This window comes from Psammomys obesus, unplaced genomic scaffold (assembly GCF_907164565.1).
Source record: "Psammomys obesus unplaced genomic scaffold, mPsaObe1.curated_primary_1811, whole genome shotgun sequence".
NCBI classification, from domain to species: Eukaryota; Metazoa; Chordata; class Mammalia; order Rodentia; family Muridae; genus Psammomys; species Psammomys obesus.
This window is the reverse complement of record NW_026588752.1, coordinates 8,262,133-8,279,809: the sequence shown is the minus strand read 5'-3', so window position 1 is coordinate 8,279,809 and position 17,677 is coordinate 8,262,133. Positions and strand designations below refer to the sequence as shown.

General features: G+C 47.6%; 1 pseudogene; it reads right to left on the bottom strand.

Moving 5' to 3' along the window:
- Window positions 1-11,525: 11,525 nt before the first annotated feature.
- LOC129674441 (dnaJ homolog subfamily C member 9-like) overlaps window positions 11,526-17,677 on the bottom strand; it is a 14,177-nt pseudogene continuing 8,025 nt past the window's right edge.

Sequence of the window (17,677 nt, the reverse complement as noted above, 5' to 3'; positions counted from 1 at the left end):
TGGGAACAAAGTATTCAAATATATAAGCCTATAGATCCCATTTTCATTCAAACCACTATCCTGGGTATAAGGTCATCCTGGTTCTGCCCAGGGCCAACTACCAGGCTTCAGGTGACTTGCACCATAATTCCGAGTCTTCATTTGCTCAGTGGCCATAATGATAGCATCTACCCAGGTCTGAGGCACATAGAAGACTAGGACACGCTAAAAGCTCTTTAGAGGATAACTATGTATTCCGTTCATTGCTGCTGCTCCTGCTGCTGCCGTACCAAATACCTGAAGCTGGGAACTTACATAGAAAAGCAGCTTACTTAGCTTGGATTTAGGGGCTGAAAGTCCAAGATAAGGATTCTTTCCTGTTCAGCCTCCAGTGAGGGTCCCCTTGGTTATTTCACAACAGGGTGGCTAGCATCATGAAGAGAATTCTTGAGGAAGGACAAACGCTCATGGTGAGTCGGCAGCCAGAAACCACAGAGGGTTGCTCCTTAAAGATAACTAATTTCCCATCAGAAATACTCCACGAGACTCACATTACTTCTTCCCATGGACGATGGCCTACACGTAATGACCTCACACTAGGCTGCACTTGTAAAAAGCTCCACCACCTGTTAACACACATTGACAACAGACTTTGAGCCCAGCATCCATCACCAAGCCAGAGCCAGACCACTAGCATGCTGCCTAATAGAGTAATGCCCAATAGAGTAATGAGTTCTAGCACATCCTTCCTGGTAGGCAAAGACTGAATACCAGACTAGAACATGCTAACTCTGTTTTTGGCTTAGTCTGTGAGTTATTTTCAATTATCCAGCAGTCAGAGACCTAAGGAGCCTGACAGGGGCAAGAGCCCCTTATGAAGAGACAACACGTCGGCTGCCTGAGTGCTGTGTCACACTGCAGAGGATGCAAAGCAGAAGCACAGCCTGAACCAAGCCTCTGTCCCTTGGGACAGGCCACTTCCTTCCCTCTGGGAACAAGGCTGATGTTGGATGTCAAATGCATGGTGACATCCTAGGATTCATGCCTATCTCCATGAAAGGCTTTAAAAAGGCTTCATTTTCTAACTAGACATGGTGGGCTACACCTTTAATTCCAGCACCTGGAAGGCTGAGGCAGGGGGATTGCAAGTTTACGTCCAGCTAGAGCAACATAGAATGAACTTGTCTGAGGAAAAAAGGTGGGAAGGGGAAAGAAAAAGGAGTGGAAGCAAAGAAAGAGATGATCTTAGTTGTGATAAAATATCATAACCTTCAAATGTCCAGCTTCGAAACCAATTTTGAATAGCCTCTTGAGTGAGGGTATGGCTGAATGGACAGAGCATACAGCCACATTGCTGGGAAACTATCAACATGCATCTGCTAAAACTTCGTGTTCCCAAAGCCAACACTCACTAAGGAATAGCTTCCCCTCCCTCCACCCCAACCTCCAGTCACAGACATTCTACCTTCTGTCTCAGTTCAACTGCTCTAGGTACCTCAAACAAGTGAAATCACAAAGTATTTGTTCTTTGTCTGTTTTTGTTGTTTTGTTTTTTTTTTTAACTTAACCCAAATCCTGAGAGTTTATCCAGGTTGCAGCATGTGTCAGAATTTCTTTCTTTTTTCAGGTTGCATAATATTCTATAGTATATATAGGACACAATTCTCTATCTGCACTGATTGATACTTCATCTGTTTCTACTTTTTAGGGTTGCAAATGGTCTGGTTATGAACTCAGATGTTCAACTATCCATTTGAGTCCCTGCTTCCAATTCTTTGATATATTTACTCAGAAGTGAAATTGCTAGATCATTTGGCAATTGATTCTTTTGGTTTCTTCTTCTTCTTCTTCTTCTTCTTCTTCTTCTTCTTCTTCTTCTTCTTCTTCTTCTTCTCTTTCTCTCTCTCCCTCTCTCTCTCTCTCTTTCTCTCTCTCTTTGGATATATATGGATGTGGAGATGACAACCTTTGAGTGTTGGTCCTTGCCTTTCTACTTTGTTTAGAGACAGCATCCCTTCACTGCCCTGTTAACCAGGCAAGTTGACCCATGGGATAAGGCTAACTGACCCCCACCACATTCTGGAAAGTCTCCTGCCTCTGCCTCCCATCTGCTTATGAGGGCATGCTGAAACTGTGGGCTTCTGAGTCCGGCTCTTTCTTTTTGTTGTTGTTTCTTCTTTCTTCCCCCACTTACCCCTCATCCCTCCTTTCTCTGTCTTTCTCTTCTTGGCAGGTTCTTGCCATGTAGGCAGGTTCTTGCCATGTAGCCAGGTTCCCCTTTCCTCTGTCCTCAAGCACTGGGATTACAGGCAGGCACCACCACCACCTCCTTCTGTCATTCATTTAGGATGACATCGTTCACAGTAGGAACTGCCATCTTGCTTTCCATGATGGCTGCGCCATCTCGCCATCCTATCAACAAAGGGGGTCCGCTTCTCCCCATCCTTGCTTCCACTTTTTTCCTTTTCATAGAAGCTCCTGTAAGAATACGAGATGAAGATTTGTAAATCTTTGACATTGTTTGATCTTTGGAAGCATTTCTGTTAGCGTATAGGCAGTCTGCCTCTAGTCACATGTGTGGCATTTTTATATAAATACTAACAATTTCTTCTGGCTGTAAACCTCAGGCTACCAACGCAAGTGTTCAGCATGACTTTCTTGAATGTGGCCTAATAGTGACAGTCTCCTTGACCACTCTAAGTGTTGGAAAGCTGGTTGCGCTAGCTGAGGGCCCCTTTCTGACACTGAGGTTGTCACACACAGAGCATACATTACCGCTGAGTCACTGAGCTGCCAGCATTCTTCCTCGCAAAGGACACAATCCAGTCTAGCAGCTGAGGTTAAAAAGGATTTTGTGGGGCTGGAGAGGTGGCTCAGAAGCTAAGAGCACAGGCTGCTCTCCCAAAGGTCCTAAGTTGGAGTCCCAGCAACCACATGGTGGCTCACAACCATCTATAATGAGATCTTGTGCCCTCTTCTGGCCAGCAAGCATATATGCAAGGCAGAATGCTGTATACATAATAAATAAATAAATCTTAAAAAGAAAAAAAGAAGAGAAAGATGAAATCACAAAAAAAAAAAAATTTAAAGGATTTTGTGTGTCTGAAGTTGCACAGAACCTCTGGGAGACTGAGAATAAAAATTTAGGCCTCTCATATCAGGGCCACCTCAGGGCACACACTATGGAAACACAGAGCAACCCCAGGCACCCAGCCCCCACCTCACTCTACCCCCCTCCTCCACCCTTTCCCCACTCCTGTCCTGCTTGCTGAGACAACCCCATAACAGGATACTACAACCGACTGAGTGTCTTCTATCTGAAACACTTGAAATTTTTCCCCCCAGATTTTGGAATATTTGCATATACATAATGAGGTGTCTTGGGGATGGGGCTTAACTGTAAACAGAAATTCCCTTTGGAGGTATCTTTTCAAGGTGTTTTTATTCATTTTTTTTATTTATTAGCAATTTTGTGCATGGACAAAAGTTTCATGATGAGGAAATTTCCACCTACAGCCACATGGTGCTGATGTTTCTAACGCCTTGGTGAGGAGCAAACTTTTACCTTCATCAAAGATCCCCAGAAGGGTCAAGCCTCTGCCTAGCTCCTTCCCAGCACAGGACAAACCCCACTTCCACAGTCTTCCGGTGTGCTCTGGCATCCACAACCCAGCCCCTAGAATCTGAGTCTCACAAGGCCTCCCAGAAGCTAACCATTCTGGGGGAAATGACTAATTTTTAGTAACCACAGGGATGCTTCAGGGGAGTTTAAACAGGCCAAGGAGTTGCTATGGTGATCACCCACCTGCCCATCGTTTCTGCCTGATGCTTCCTTCATCTTTGACTTCCTCCCTGGCACCTCCAGAGGCCTTCTGGAACCTTAAAAGGTGTGACACCTGTGTTCCTCTGCTCTCCCAACTTTCCCAGGAAAAGCAGCTGTGGCACGCCTTGCTCTCAGACCTGAGGGGGCCATCCTCTTCCCTACCCCAGGGTTAGAGAGACTGCAAAGAAGACATGAACAGCCTTCCAAGGGCCACACCATCATCCAACCTCCTCTTGAGGCCTCATCTCCTCCTTCAGGGAACTCCAGGCCTGCCTCTGGTGCTGAGGACCTGGCTCATCTACATATATTCCCCCCAAATAGATTACATTCCCTGGGATTTTGCATGCATTTTTTATATGCTGAAATGCTTCAATTATCATGCCTTCTTGGAGGCAATGAGCACAGGACACGCAACCCAGCCATTTGGGTGAGTGAGGGGACCAGGCGACACACAAATGCAAGGACAAGAGAGAGCTCTGTTGCCCTTGAGCTGTTATTTCACCGTGTCTTAAGTGCCCTCTCCCAGCTCTCCCGCCCCATCACCAAGCACAGCGATGGCAGCCTCTCCCAGCTTAAGAAACAGGTCCCCCTTCGTGCAGGCGACAATGGCAGTGGAGTCTTTGCCAGAGGCCGAGCCCCAGATACAGCAGGCTGAGCTCTTCACACTTTCCTGCTTTCTTTGTCTCCTGTAAATGGTGACACACAGTTTGACTGGGCACTTGAAACTGGCAGGCAGTAGCTCTCACGGTGGCTGGGGAGCAAAGGCACAGGGAAGAAAGAAAGCTGCAAGAACAATGTGGTGGGTGAGCCCTATACACGAGGGCTGGCGTGGACCCGCCCACATGGCTGTTTCCTGTTTGGGGGACCCTGCTGCATAGTCCTGTAGTTTATGTGATTAGAACCAGAGTGAGCCTGAAGGAAAGGACAGGGACAGCCCCAAGGAGGGAGGGACATGAGGCTGCTAAATGCACATAGTACCGTAAAACCTCACTTTGCTGTTTCCCCAGATACATACCTATAATAAAGTTTGATTTCTAAGTTGGATACCTTAATAGATAGATAACAATGAATAGAATAATTATAACAACATACTGTAGCAAAAGTTATTGGATTGTGTTCTCTATACCACAGTCAAGGCAAATCCTAGTACTTTGGGACCACAGTCAGCCATGGGTAACTGAAACCATGGAAGGGAACAGTTGGTAATGGGAAGCCTCCCTGGGGGAAACAGGACTCAAGAGCTCAGATCACCCCTGGACACTGTACAGTGACAGACAAGAGCTGAATTTCTGTCTTGTGTCTGACCAAACTCCCAATGTGGAGCATTTTTCTAGACCTCTTTTGTGAATTAGCATGTTTTGAACTTTGGCCACAAAGCAAGAATTTATCTCTTTTATTTTCCTCCTGTGTCTTCCTTGTTGAAATGGGAATCTGACAATGCCGAGCATTTAGAGTCTGAGGCTGATTCTTCAGACAATTCTGGCTTTGTGTCCTTTTCCCCAGCATGGAAAGGGGGGGCTCAGAATGAGAAGTGGGGCACCTGCAGATAAAGGGAAGCTGTCTTTCCCTCTTGGGTCTCTGATTGACAGGCCTAGAGTCAAAACAGCAGGCCCTGTGTGGGGAAGCAGAGCAGTGAGGTGAGTGCTTGGACCATGCTCCGTGACAGCCCAGCTGCTTTGCTGAAACCCCCGTTCATCTGTGGCTTCTGGCTGAGATGTGGCCCTTGGCCCAGGTGTGACCATTGCTAGTGCTCATTGACCTCTGACCCTCCTGCCGTTTCAGGTGCATGAGCCTTTTCTGGGTCCGCTGCAGTTGAACCAGGCAGCTAGACCAGTCCTGGCCAGTGAAATATGAACGTATTAGTCATAGGCAGAGGAACAGAAAAGCCTGTATGTCCTGTGTCTTTCTTCCTCTACAGTGGCAGGCTGGTGAATGCGTGCTCCCTAGTGGCAGTGTTCTGTGAGGTTCTGGAACCTTAGGGGGCAGGACAGAGGAACTAGTCACTGGGGACATACATGGCTTTGGGACTGAGCCTTGTCCTCAGCCTCTCTCCATCACTCTCTGCATCCTGTCTCCTGGGGGGTGAAAAAGATTCTTGGCCATAAGCTGACACCACCTCAACATTCAACATTCTGCTCCAGGACATGGGTGAAGCAGACATGGACTCTCTGAAACGATGAGCCAAGGTAACTCTCTTCTCCCTGAAGTTGTCCTTTTGAGATTTGGTGACAGTGCTGCCAAAATGATTTTCAAGGCTTCACCAACTGAAGCTCTGGGCTTCATGGGCTTCCGTGGGTCTGCACAATGTCCAGGCTCCTCTATAATGCCACTGAATTAGCTCATTGTCCACCCTGGCCTTTTACCCAAGTGTTGGATCCTACTGTTTCCTTTGTTATACCCAGTTTGAGAGCCCCCAAAAGATCTACAGGAATCGACTCCGTTGCAAAACACATGGGGGTCTTTTTATTGTAAATTACAAGCTGCAGCTTGGGCCTACACAGCCCCACCGCTGAAGCTGTGGGAGCTGAGCGTGCGTCCCCAGGTTAGTTGGGTGATTTATAGATTCTGGTCCCTCCCGGCATACCCAAGGCAGGGGCAATTCCTGCCTGGCAAGCATCTATTGGTCAAGATGCTACATTTTGAATCGATTGGCTATAGGAAGGTTCCCAGACCATTGACCATGACCAGGTGTCCCTCCCTAGGGGGAGGGTCCAGTTTCCTAGCAACCGTATCTCTAGTGGGTGGGGAAAGAATGCAGTGAGGTAGCTCTCCCCTCAGGGCATTACTAACTTTTTACCGCATCTACTCTAGGTTTTAACAATAGCTGCTACTTTATCCTTTGGTCTCTCACCTTAAAAGAGCCATGTGTTGGGATTTCTATGTTTTCAAAATCCTCCAAAGATGACTAACCATAACTGCCCAACAAAAGGTGAGCCTAGCTGGGCATGGTGGTACACACCTTTAATCCCAGCACCCGTGAGGCAGGGACAGTCAGACCTGAGTTCAAAGCCAGCCTGGTCCACAAATTGAGTTCTGGGACAACCAGGAATATACAGAGAAATGTTGTCTCAAAAAATATATTTTTTAAAGAAAAGAAAAGAAGCTGAGTCTACAGGCTCATCAGCTAAAGAAAAGAAAATTTTGAATTACTGAATTTAGCCAATAATATCAAATAAAGAAAGAAAGTGTTCTGTCAACTTTCTGCTTCCATTAGAATTCTCTTACAGCCATTTGTTGGGAAGCTGTGTGGAGGAGCAATGGACTCAGGCTGTGTACACCGAGGTCCACTCTATTTCCAGCTTTCCTGGGGTCTTCCACTGGGGGAATCTTAAGATGCTGAAGGTGTTTATTCTGTGCCCCCATTACCTCACACCCCGCTGAGGCTGACAGGAAGTGGAACCCAGTTCCCTCCCTCTCTGAATGCTTTGCCCACGGTACCTGTGGGAGCTAACTACTCAATCCCTTCAGGGCTGTTCTAGAAAGAGAATAAACTTCCTTGCTCTTTAAGATCTTGGATGCTTAGGATTGGTTTTTTGTTTGTTTGTTTGTTTGTTTGTTTGTTTTCTTGGAACAGCTCCTTGTTCTTGTCGGCACTACCTCCAGGAGCGAGGCCATCTGCTGGACATCAACAGATATCCCACATAGCTCACCAGCTCTGAAGTCTGAGCAAGAGTCTGTGGCCACACCCCACCCCCAAACACAGTGTTAATATTACACTATCTTCCACTATGGCCACAGACAAGGCAAAACATCATTTCAATTTTCCTGTATTTATTGAGACTAGGTTTGCATCCTAATGTGATCTACTGTAGAGAGTGTTCCATGAGCTGCTGACAAGAATGTTTTTCCTGTTTGGGTCGAATGTTCTGTAAATATGTTAGGTCCACTTGATGTATGGTGTCACTGAACTCCGATGATTCTGTGGTCACTTTTAGTCTGGATGGCTTACCTGTCTGCTGGTGAGGGTGAGGTGCTGAAGCTCTCACTGTTGCTGTATTGAGATCAATCTCTACCTTCTTATCTAGTGGTATTTGTTTTATATAATTGGCTGTTCCTGGGCTGGTGGGTGTGTGTTTAGAATTGTAATATCCTCTGGATGTAATATTTCCTCCTATCTGTGTGTACATACGTGTGTATGTGTGTAAGCAGGCATGGTCTGACACTGCTTGCTTACAGAGATCAGAGAACAGCCTTCAAGAGTCAGTTCTCTCGTGTAGGTTTGAGGATTTGACATGGGCCCTCACACTTGGTGGCAAGCGCCTTTATACCCTGAGCCGTCTCGGTGCCCTGGATTTTATCTTTGTAAAAATGGGATCTCATAAATATTATATTTTCTATTTGTACTCTCTTATCTTTGTAATTGTCTGAAGATTCTGATTCATCTACTGGGCTGGTTAGGCTTTTTGTCAACTTGACACAAGCTAGAGTTATCTGGGAAGAGGAAACCCCAATCAAGAAAGTGCCTCCATCACGTTGGCTCATAAGCAAGTCTGTAAAGTATTTTCTTGATTAATGACTGATATGGGAGGTTCCAGCCTACTGTGGGCGGTGCCACCCCTGGGCGGTTGGTCCTGGGGGGTATGAGAAAGACAGGTGAACATGAGCCTGGAGAGCAAGCCAGATTCTTCTGTGGGTCCTGCCTCAGTTCCTCCTTCCAGGTTCCTGTCTTGAGTTCCTTCCTTGACTTCTCTCAGAGATGAACTGTGACTTGCAACTCAACTGTACGCCAAATAAACTTTTCAAAGCTGGGCGTGGTGGTGCACACCTTTAATCCCAGAAGTTGGGAGGTAGAAGCAGGAGGATCTGTTAATTTGAGGCCAGCCTGGTCTACAGAGCTAGTATCAGGACAGCCAGGACTGTTATGAATAGAAAGAAAGAAAGAAAGAAAGAAAGAAAGAAAGAAAGAAAGAAAGAAAGAAAGAAAGAAAGAAAGAAAGAAAGAAAGAAGTAGATTAAACAAATAAAACCTTTCTTCCTAAAGTTGCTTTTGGTCTTCATGTTTATTACAGTAATAGGAAGCAAACTAGGAGGACCAGACATGGTGGCAGATGCTTTTATACCAAACACTTAGAAGGCAGAAGCAGGTGAATCTCTGTGAGTTGTAGGGCCAGCCTAATCTACATAGTGATTTTCTGGACAGCCAGGGATACGTAGAGAGACCCTACCTCAAAACAAACAAACAAAAAACCTAAATCAAAATAATAATAATAATAAAGCAAACGAGGACATTTTCCTGTCTTCAAGCCCTGGTAGCCTTGTCCACTTGGTGTGTCCTATTGATGAGACTTTTGGCTGAGTATTTTTACTATAGTTACTGAGCTTTCCCCTTTCAAAACCTCATTCTGTGGCTGCACAAATGGCTCAGCAGCTAAGGGCTCATCTATTTTCATAGAAGATCAGGGTTTGGTTCTCATCACCCATGTTTGGTGTCTCACAATTGTCTGTAACTCCAACTCCAGGGACACCCCTGGCTTCTGTGGGCACCTGCACTCACACAGAGAGGGGGCGTTCAGAGAGAGAGAGATTTAACCTTTATTTTTAGCCTTCAGTTTGGCCTTTTCAGTGTTTATTTAATTTCTCTTTCCTATCTTGCACATGTCTCTTTATTTCCCTCAGTTGTTGCTTTGTGATCTCTTTAATTCATCAACACTCCATTCTTGTCCTCTGGGATTTTGTGGCGCCCTCTCACATAAACGAATACTTTGATTTCTTTCAGGTTTCTCTTAGGTCACCCTCACTGAAGTATACTCTGCGGAGCCCCTAATTTTTGGGGAAGCCATGCTGTGCTGCTTTTTCACGTCCCTGCGTTTCTGTTTTCCTCTTGCCCATCTGGCATTATGTGATCTAAAATTTTTAGATCACCGGTTGAAGTGGTTTTTATCCCCAGGAGAGTGGGTGTTCATGCTCAGATCAGCGGGCTTACCCTCCAACACAAGTCTCCTGAATGCAAGACTCTGTGTGCTAGGATCCAGGGTCATTAAACACCACACTCTTCAGTTTGGTGCATTCGGGGAGGGGAGAATAAAAGCAAGGATGGTATGGCATGTGCTAAGTTTATCAGACATGGGAATAGAAAGAAAGCGAACCAGCCCCCAAACCCAGGGCCAAGGTTCCAGGAAATCTGCCTTTCACAGAATTACAGAAAACATCTAAACCCACAAGCCCCAAACCCAGAGGTTACAGAAACAGACCGTTGGGCTTATCTCCTACACACAGCTTCAAATTGCTGTTTATCCGGAACAACAGTTCATGGGTCTGGTGAAGCTAGGCCTTCCCTGTCCCTACCCTCAACTGGAAAATTTGCGCTCAGATCTCACAGTGCAGTGCATCCTGCTGCACCCACGGATGTTGAGCTGCAGGCTCTCAGGGTACCAGCCTTTCAGAGCAGTTCAATCTGCCTTACCGTCGAGGTCGATCTGAGTTTTCATTCTTTTATTTCCCTCCACTCATTTAAGTCTTACATTGTTTTTTTCTTTCGGGTATTATAACCATGAAAAAAAATCAGAAGAGGAAAGACAAACAGAAGGGAGGGCAGTAGAGACAAAGGGCGTTAAAGCCACCTCCAGCTAAAGGTGGGCTGGAAACCTGATGAGACAGATGCTCTCAAACAGCCTGAGATGATGGTGGCAGGAGGCTGAGCCAGGAAGACCCCCAACCCTAGGGCACCGGTGTTCTTCAAGAAATCCAAAAGGGAGTGGGGGGGGGATAAATAAGTACATGATTCAGTGAATTGAAACTGGATGCAAAATAAGAGAAATATGAAAGGAAAGGAATGAGAGCGAGCTGGGCTTGGAAGACTCACATGTCATTCTTGGCCTGAGCATGGGACCAGCTCTTTCATGGAGCCAGGACACAGGTGACAGTTCTGCCTCTGTAGGTCTTTCGTGGGGCTGTGGCACAGGTGCCGATCCCATCTGTGTGTACTTGAGTCACCTGAGTGGCTCGATGCTGCTGGTTGTGCTCTGTGTGATGAGGCCTGGGTGCCTGTGTCCTGCCTGTGTTTAGCTTCTCACAGGGGTGTGCTGTGTGTCCCGAGCATGCTTTTATGGGGGCCCCGCGAGCATGGGGACAGATGTCATACCTGTCTTTGTATGTCTTCTCCAGGCTATAGCTCAGAGAAGAACCCACAGAATACTGTGTTGTTCTGCCTCAAAATGCCCCCCCTCTGCTTAGAGGCATTGGGAGTCATGCTCATCTCCCAGCATTTGCAGGGAGGGACTTTTGCCTCTAGAGCCACCTAGCTGCCAGCCCAGCAGAGGTCTCTGAGAAATGGCTTCTTGCCACTGAGAGAGGATTTTTCCAGCACTGACCCTCCCTCTGCTGTGCAGCTGACATTCATGCAGCTCTCTCTCTCTCTCTCTCTCTCTCTCTCTCTGTCCTTCCCTTCTCTTGCTGCATTTTAAATTTAAATTATCCATGACTGAATATAGTGTGACTCTTCTGAGGCTCTCTCGCTGAGTCAAGCTGCAAACCCATTATGCTCTGAGAACAGAGCCCTGAGTTGAGGGCTGAGCCACGGCCTCCAGACTCTCCCTTTCTGTTTCCCATGTTTGCTTTCCTTGCTTTGCTACAGAAACTATTGTTTTTCTGCTTCCCCCCTCCTGGTAGATGGCTGCTTCCCAACCACCTCAGTTTATTCCCCCAGAGTCTAGCAGTCCGTGCAAGCTGCTGCCCTCCACCTTCCACCTATTTGCTGCTTTAGCTGTAAGTTTCTTGAATGTAATCAGGGAGCACAGAAGAACTGCAGCTGAGCGGAGTCCTTGCGAGTCACCAGCCCCTGCTCAGAGACATGGGAACCAAGCCCTGGGAAGACAGAAAAGCTGTAGTCAGGGAAACATCAGAGTTACAAAGCAGCTAAGAGCTGAGGTCCCAAGGCCCCAGTGCGTCCCCCAGACAGCTCTTCCTCCACCTCAGGACCATCTCCTAGTGAGGCTGAGCATCTTTCCAATGGGATGCTAAGAACAGGAAGGGCTGCCAACTGCAAGGACACATGCCTTCCTAGAAATACAAACCGTAATGAATTCTAATTTTAGAGATATTAGCATGTGAAGAATGTCTGTTCTCAAGGTGATGAGAGAGTCCTTTTTTTTTTGTCAAGTATTGTGTGATTCTAATCACATCTGCCCATCATTGTTTTTTCTCTCTAATTCTGACCTTCTGACTTACCACAGAGTCCCTGCTGTAACCCCTGTCTTCCTCTTTATTTCCCCCCAGTCAGCTCCTCTATCGGCCGAATAGTCCAGCACCTTCCCTGCAAACTTCTTCCTCTACCTGCCTCTAACCACAGCTCCTGCCCAGCTCTTCCTTGTCCACCAGGACACAAGCACACTCCTTCATCTTCCACACCATCAGAATCACCCACCGGCCATCACCTTGCATCTACTGATGTCATTCCCAAGACCTACAGAATACAGCTAAATACTCACACAACATCTGGATCCCTGGTTGTTTCTCTGGAGCCCTTCCAGGTGTGAGTGTGGATTCCAGACATTTGGGGCTTCCCAACTTTAGCACACTCGCTGTTGGAACGGTGTCGTGGTAAGCTTTATGTGCTCTGACAAAACGCACAATGCCAAATAAAGGACAAAGGAGATATACACGGTTCTGGTCTAATCCTTGAAAGCCCAACAACCATGATGCTGCCTTCTGGCACAATCACAACACGGCAGAGGAGCAGAAACGGAGCTACCAGTGCGGCAAAGGCGGACTGTGCGGAGTGGCTTCCCCGGCCTCATTCCTATGAGAACCAATCCACTCCTCAAGATGAACGCCTCCCAAAAATGTTGCTACTTTCATCCAACCGCCTCCCACCGGGCTCTACCTCCCGAAGATTCTGCCAACTATCAACACTCCGTGCTGAAGCCAAGTTTCCAGCATGTGAGTCTTTGGGCAACAAACAGCACCCAAACCCTGGATTTGCTGCCCTTGATGGCCTTCCCTTGACTTCAGTGGGAGGGCTGTGCTCATGGTTTTGCCTCTGCTGACCTCTCTTAACGTTACTCCGAAGTCCCTTGCACAGTCTGTCATTGCAGCCTCTTGCTATGTGGGGCTCAGTACAGTGGCTGTGTGGTGGCGTTTATGTGTAACACTAATTATGCCTTGAGAGGTCTTCTTAGAGCTTCAGACAAGTCCTGGTGCACACAAAGAGAATGGGAAAAAGAACCCTTTTCCTTCCAATAGCTGTCTCCACGCTAGAACAGGGGTTGTGCAAATCCTTGAGAGCCAGGGCCCTCCCTGGAACCAGGAGGAGCTTAGCCTCAAAGATCAATAATCAGGGCACTGTGCTCTCAGGTTTTTTGTTCTCAGACAGATGGAGCCTGCTTCCTGGGCATGCTGCCCACTCCCTTCAAAGGACACCAGGTATGGATGTGTTTAGGGACTGTTGGCGGTTTGAATGTAAAATGCCCTGCCCACCCCGCTTTCCCGTAGGTGCACGTGTTTGAACCCTTGTTCTCCAGCAGGTGGCAAAGTTTGGGGAGTTCACGCAACCTTTAGGAACCGGAGCCTCACTTTGAAGCAGGGCAAACCTTGAGGCTTGGCTTGTACTCAACATTATAATGTCACACTGAATAAATAGTTTCAGTGCCTTGAACGTTCTCTATGCTCTGCCTTGTTGTCCCTCCCAGCTCCCCTCCCAATCCCTAGCAACTACTCTTTTGCATTTGTCTCCACTGCCCTGCCCATTCCAGGATGTTAGCTTATCAGAATCACCACTGTGAGCCTTTCACACTGGCTTCTTCGTTCACTGATACACGGAAGTTTCCGGTGTGGTTTTCCACAGCTTGACAGCTCACTGTTTCTTGGCACTGAATAAGGTTTCATTGTCTGGATAGACCGCGGCTTACACATCCACTCTATGTGTAAGTGTGAGTCTATCCACTTCTATGAGAAACATCAGAATTGTCTTCCCAGTGTTTGCACCATCTGCAGTCCTGCCAGCAATGAATTCCTGCTGTTCCACATGTCACCATTGCATGGTGATGGAAACAGCAGAATCTTAAAGAACTCAAATGACTACTCGGTGACCAACTGGCTTCAGGGAATGGGAGATGGAGACCTGAGGTTCTGGTATTTATCAAGTATCATAGTAAGTGTAACTAGAAGGATCTAAGGCAATGGATCTCAACCTTTCTGAGACTGTGACACTTTAATACAGTTCCTCATGTTCTGGTGACCCTGCTGCTACTTCATAACTGTAATTTTGATACTGTTATGAATAGTCACATAAATATCTGATATGCAGTGTATCTGATATGCCAACTCTGTGGGAGTCAGCCTCCCACTGATCTAAGGCTTTCCAAATCTCATTCCAAGGCTTGGATTAAAGTAGGCCATTATTTGGGGCTGGAGAGGGGGCGTGGCAGTTAAAAGCTCTTACCGACCTTTCAGAGGACCTGGATTCAGTTCCCAGCACCCACTGACAGATCACAACCTTCTGGGTCTCCAGCTCCAGGGAATCTAATACCTTTCCTGACCTCTGAGGGCATAATGTGTCACACACACAAACACACACACACACATGCACCCACACACACACACAGAGGCATATACACATAAAATAAAAGAAACAAGCATGAAAAGGGCAGACCAGCTGCGTGTGTGTATGTCCCTATTTCCCCATCTGTGAAATGAGCACGATGCTGTGTCTCTTCTCTGGGGGCTTATCATGAAGATTAAATAAGCCCTTACATGAAATCCTTGTACCAGGTGTTTAGCAGACACTCAGTAAATGGTGGGGTTGTTATAACAACTTCCTTAGCTGGCTGGGGAATGTTTGGCTGAGTGAAAGAATGGTGTTTTTGTCCAGCGGTGACCCTTGCCTCTGTGGTTCTTCTGAGATCATCCTGAGGACAGCAGCTGAGGAAGCCTCTGGATTCACACACAGCAGGACAGCAGCACTGACTAAACTGAAGTAGCCATTTTGACTACTTAAGCGTCTAAAATGAGGATGCCTTAGCCATGGAAGATGATGCCAAGTCCCAGACAGCAGCTCAGCTGAACTCTGTGACCACACCCTCACTGACATCTAACGGATCAGAGCCCAAAGCATGGCTCCTCTTACCCCTCATCCTTCAGAAGGTTCGAGCAGCATTGCTGTGAGAACCCCACTGTCAGGAACAACAAAAGGCAGAGAATGGATCCAGCCCTTACCATGGTGTCTCGCCTGGTTCTCCAGGAAACTCAAGGCAGGCCAGAGGACTAGCCTCCTATTGCTACTGTAACAAAGGACCATGAGTCTCTGCTGCTGTGTCAGTGTCATCGATACCACAAAGATAATAAAAGTATTTTCCCATCGCTGGGACAAAAGTGACTTAAGGAAGGGTTCATTTTGGCAAAAACCTGAGGCGAAAGCACAGTCAGAGGTCAGGAGTGTGAGGCAGCTAGTCACGTGGAGTCGTCAGTCGGGAAGCAGAAGGAGATGGATGCTGGTGCTCAGCCCACTTTCTCCTTCTATTTAGTCCAGGACCTCAACCTGTGAAATGATACTGCCTGTGAGTAGGGTTTCCCACCTCAGGCCAATCTAGGTGATCTCAGGACCAGAGGCCTGCCTCCTCTCCTCCGGGTGGTTCTGAAGTCTATTGAGTTGAAAACCAACACCAATGACAACAGCTTCCAACAACACAAAGTTATTGTCTTGCTGTCCAGGAGGCTGGAGAACCAAAGAGTGTCATATAAGGTGAAAACCAAGATGCTGACGGGACTCATTATTCCCTCTGGAAGTCTCCAAGTACATGCTTCCCCTCTTCCTGCTCCCCAGGGCTGCTTCCAGTCACTGGCTTGTAGCCACTTCACTCCAGTCTCCGGACCCATCTCATGCTGCCTTTTCCCACCTTCATCTCCACACATTCTTGGGATGCTATCGGCCCTACCAGGATGCTGGACCATCTCTCCAACTCAGAACCTTTAACACCTGCAAAATCCCATAGAAGAGCAAATTCAAAGACACATGGGGCCCTGGAGTCAGAAAGAGGCCTCCTGGGCCCAGGGTGACCCTTTCTGCTGAGGGCAGCAGGCCTCGGGCAGATGTGGAAGACCCGGGTGAAAGCTGCAGGAAAAAAAACTGGAGGACAGGACAAGTCACGATCAGGAATGAAGGTCCTCTCGGAAGAAGACAGCAGCCAGCTGTGCTCTGCTGTAGGGAAAATTTGGTAGGTCAGAAGCTGAGATGAGGTGAGATTCAGGGGGCAGCTAATAAAAACAGTCTGGCCCTCCGCCCCTCCCACTCACTACCCCCAACTCAGGGGGGTTGGTTCTTGGGCACAGAAGAAATTCACCATGGGGTTGTTTGGGGTGGGGTGGGGGTGGAAACTAGTGTGCTTGAAGGCACAGGGTGGACAAAAAGCTCCACGTTGAATCAGCTGATCGCTGTCCTGGAAAAAAAAAAATGGAAAAAGATAAAAATCCGCAGGCAGGGCGTACGAGCCATATCGAAAGTGAAATCTGTTGAGAGCAAGGGCCTTTGTGAGCCTGCCACCTGGGGCCTGGCAGCCCCTGGGAAGGCCTCGGGGGAACAGTCCTCAGCACAAGCACCTTCCAAAGACATTCAAAGTCGCAGGAATATCTAAAAGTACTGATGCATGCAAAATCAAGCTAGCTCAGAGTGAGCGGGCCCCAGAGCACGGTTTAAAGGCACACACCACACTTGGCTACGGGGGCAGCCACGCAGCTTTGGCTTCTCCAAGGCATCATTTCTCAAACCACTGAGCTATATAGATGTCAGCTGCGAAGTGATTTTTGGGCCAGGCGTGTGTGCAGCCTACATCAAACAAGAGGATGATCGTGACAGGCAATTCCTGATTTAAAAATGAACTGTCCCAGAGATTCTACTAGCCTATTCCTTCAGCTGCATTCACATAACCTATGCTGAATGCCCCCACGCCGAACCTATCCTTGCCAAGGCTTTCATCAACACACATGAATGAAGCCCCCATTTCGGGGGGGCAGAGGAGACTATCTCACACCTTTCAGCCAGGGCAGCCACAGTGTCTGGGAGCCGGGATTAATAAACTAAGAGTCATGACTGGAGTTTGAGGTGGCAGATATGGTACTCAGCCTCTCCTGGCTGGGACGAAGCTTGCCCTGTCCATCTCTTTCCCCTTGCTTCCCGTGTCTGCACAGTCAATGCTCTACTCCTGTTCTGGAAGCATCGTGGTCGGTGAAGGGCAGGGGTGCCATCCTGAAGGTCACCACTATGGTTTCCAGCTCCAGCTTTGTGGCACCCCTAGTCCCACATGGAAGAGACCCAGACTTGCACTTGTTCAAAACCCCTTTTGTTCCTGTGTTATGAGCAGCTGTGCACGTGACTAATAGGCTGGGCAAGTGTACTTTCTGCCCTTAAGCCTGCACGGCTTCTCTTGACACATCCTGGTCTCTCTATCTATGAGGGCAGCCCCTGCTCCTCTGGGCCTGCATCTGCAGAACTGACCGACTTTGCATGAGGGTCCCAGGAAGGCGGCAAATTCTAGTGACAAGCACTGCAGCAAGCAAGCTCCTCCTTAAGGGAGTTGATTGTCTGTGCCTGGACGTGGCTTTGGGTGCCACACACTAGAGAGAACACCAAGACCTTTGACAGTTGTCCACACCCAGGAAACACCTATTTCTATTTCTATCGGACCACTCTCCAGAGGCACTTCTTGCTGATCGTGGTGGCTTTTAATCCCAGAACTTGAGAGGCAGAGGCAGGGTGATTTCTGTGAGTGTGAGAACAGCCTGGTCCACACAGTGAGTTCCAGGACAGCCAGGGCTACATTAAAAGACACTGACTCAAAAAAACAAACAAGCAAACGAAAAAGAAAAGAAAGAAGGAAGAAAAGCAGAAAGAAAGAAAGAAAGAAAGAAAGAAAGAAAGAAAGAAAGAAAGAAAGAAAGAAAGAA